At 39.2% G+C, this 3,360-nt stretch overlaps 1 pseudogene; it reads right to left on the minus strand.

Annotated features, from left to right (window-relative positions):
* Positions 1-1,881: 1,881 nt before the first annotated feature.
* On the minus strand, positions 1,882-2,381 carry LOC105998658 (annotated as a pseudogene).
* Between the last annotated feature and the right edge of the window lie 979 nt (positions 2,382-3,360).

The raw sequence follows: 3,360 nt of genomic DNA on the forward strand, positions 1-3,360 counted from the left end.
TACATTCAATACCACATATCTTCTTTAAAAGTTTGTGTAATAGAGACATATTGCAGTTTCTTTTTATTTTCCCTATGTCTGTATTCTTTTTTATACTTTTTAAATTGTCCCTTGGGGTTCATTTCACCTCACATCAACTTGTCTTACAGTTTCTGTTTCTCTCAGACATTTACTAGTTACTGCAGATAAGGGAAACCATGGGGCCTATATTTCTTTGGGCCTGGCTTACTTCACTTAATATAATTTTTTCCAAGCCTTTCCATTTCCTAACAAATGGGGCAATGCCATTCTTTCGGATGGAGGCATAGAATTCCATTATGTATATATACCACATTTTCTTAATCCATTCCTCTACTGAGGGTCATCTGGGTTGGTTCCATATCTTAGCTATGGTAACTAATGCTGCAATACACATAGTTGTGCTGGTAGCTTTAGTGTGGTCTTGTTTGTAAACATTTGGGTAAATGCCCAAAAGTGGGATTGCTGGGTCGTAAGAGAGCTCTATAGAATCTTTTGAGGAACCTCCATACTGCTTTCCAAAGTGGTTGAACAAGTTTACATTCCCACCAACAATGCAGTAAGCTTCCCTTCTATCCACATCCCCTCCAGCATCTGTTGTTATTAGAGTTCTTGATTATAGACATGCTAACTGGGATGAGGTGGTATCTCAATGTTGTTTTGATTTGAATTTCTTTTATGGCTAGAGAGGTTGAGCATTTCTTCATGTGTCTATTGGCCATCCTTCTTTCTTCTTCAGAGAAGTTTCTCTTTAAGTCTTTCGCCCACTTATTTATTGGGCAGTTGTTTCTTTGAGCATTTGTTGTTGGGGGATTTAATTTTTTCAGTTGCAGGTATATTTTAGATATAAGACCCTTGTCTGTTGTATGGCTAGTGAAGATCTTCTCCCAATCCATGGGCTTTCTATTGATTTTGCTAGCTATGTCCTTTGCCATGCAGAAGCTCTGCAATTTCACGCACTCCCATTTGTCCAACCTTTCTTTGATCTGTTGTGTTTCTGGGTCTCTATTAAGAAAAATTCAGCCTGTGCCAAGGAGACCTAGGGTTTCTCCTATTCCTATCCTGTAATGTTTTCAGAGTGTCTGTGTTGACTTGGAGGTCTTTGATCCATTTGGAGTTGATTGTGGTTCAGGGTGATATATCAGGTTCTAGCTCTAGTTTTCTACAAGTGATTAACCAATTTTACCAGCACCATTTACTGAAGAGACTGTCTTTCTTCCATTCTATTTTTTTATCTCCCTTATGGAAGATTAGATGGCTATAGGTCTGTAGGTTCATTTCTGGGTTTTCAATTCTATTCCATTGGTCCTGAGGTCTGTTCTTGTGCCAGTACCAAGCTGTTTTGATTACTATGGCTTTGTAGTAGAGTTTGAAATTTGGTATTGATATTCCACCACCACTGTTCTTTCTGTTAAGAATTGTTTTTGCTATTTGGGGTCTTTTATTGTTCTATATGAATTTTTTGATTGCCTCTTCTATTTCCTTGAAGAATGAGGTTGGAATATTGATAGGTATCACATTGAATTTGTAGATAGCCTTGGGAAGTATTACTATTTTCACGATGTTGATCCTTCCAATCCAGGAGCATGGGCGTTTTTGCCACTTTCTAAGTTCTGTTTTGATATCCTTTTTCAGGTTTTTAAAGTTTTCATCATAGAGCTCCTTCACTTCTTTGTTTAAGTTAATTCCTAGGTATTTTATTTTTTTGGGGGCTACTACAAAAGGAGTTGCTTTCCTGATTTCAGCCATGCTTTTCTCATTGTTGGCATACAGAAAAGCCATTGATTTTTGAGGGTTAATTTTATTTTATTTATTTATTTTTTTCTGGCTACAAGTTTATTCAACACAAAACAATCTCCATCTTTACTGGAGTGGCTGACCACATCCACGACCAAATCCATCTCTAAACTGGAATTCAGTTGCTGGCCCAGACCCAGCCTCAGCTTTCTTGTCAGCACCAGGAGGCACAGCACTCTGTCTGTAGGTGTCTCTGGCAGCTTCTACTCTTGTGAGTCTAGTGGGCCACTTGCCCTCCAGACCTTTTGGCAGAGGCCTTCCAGTCTCAGGTCGGCTGCAGCACAAAGTAGCAAGCACAATCTCAGGAGGCAGGTGGAGGTAATCATAGAGATACTGGATACCCTTGTTGCTTAGGTGCCAATAAAAATGCCTCCAGGCAAACTGTTCCTTCAGATAGCCCCGAGACTTGCAAGACTTCATGGCTTCATGACTTGAAGGTTGGGCAGATTCTTGTCTGCCAGTTCTGGGTGCTTGGGCATGTGGACACCCTTCTTGGCCACCATAACCCCCTCCTTAAAAAGGAGTTAATAAATGGCAATCAAGTTTTTCTTGGGCATCAATATCATGGCAGCTTCAGGGTCCAAGGCCAAGGCTGGAAGGTGAGGGTTAATTTTATACCCTGCTACTTTGCCAAAGTTTTGAATCAGCTTGAGTAATTTGGGAGTGGAGTCCATGGGATTCTTTAAATACAAGAGCACATCATCTGCTAAGAGGGAGAATTTTACTTCATCTTTCCCTATTTGGATCCCTTTTATGTTCACATCTTGTCTTACTGCTGTAGCGAGGCATTCTAATACTAGATTGAAGAGAAGTGGAGAGAGTGGACATCCTTGTCTCATTCCCGAGTTAAGAGGAAATGGCTTTAGTTTTTCACCATTTAGTATAATGCTGGCTGTAGGTTTGTCATAGACAGCCTTTATTATATTGAGGAATGTTCCCTGAATTCCTAATTTTTCCAGAACCTTCATCATAAAGGGGTATTGGATCTTTTCAAATGCTTTTTCTGCATCTATTGAGATAACCATGTGGTTCGTATCCTTGCTCTCGTTGATGTGATGAATTATATTAATTGATTTGCATATATTGAATCAGCTTTGCATCTCTGAAATGAATCCTGTTTGATCGTGGTGTATGATTTTTTGGATGAATTGTTGAAGTCAATTGGCCAAAATTTTGTTGAGAAGTTTTGCATCAATGTTCATCAAAGAAATGGGTCTATAGTTCTCTTTCTTTGATGAGTCCTTGCCTGGTTTGGGGATGAGGGTTATGATGACTTCATAGAAGTTGGGTAGTGAACTTTCTCTTTCAATTTCATTGAAGATTTGGAAGAATATTGGTGTGAGCTCTGCTTTGAAGGCCTTGTAGAATTCCACTGTAAATCCACTTGGTCCTGGGCTTTTCTTAGCTGGGAGGTCTCTTATTGCTGTTTCTGTTTAAGATGGTTTAATTTATCTTGGTATAGTTTCAGCTTGTCCAGATTTGCTAGGAAAAGGTCCATTTCATCCAGATTCTCAAACCTATTAGCATAAAGGTTTGAGAAGTATT

Source organism: Dipodomys ordii, unplaced genomic scaffold (assembly GCF_000151885.1).
Source record: "Dipodomys ordii isolate 6190 unplaced genomic scaffold, Dord_2.0 Scaffold168, whole genome shotgun sequence".
Lineage (NCBI taxonomy): Eukaryota > Metazoa > Chordata > Mammalia > Rodentia > Heteromyidae > Dipodomys > Dipodomys ordii.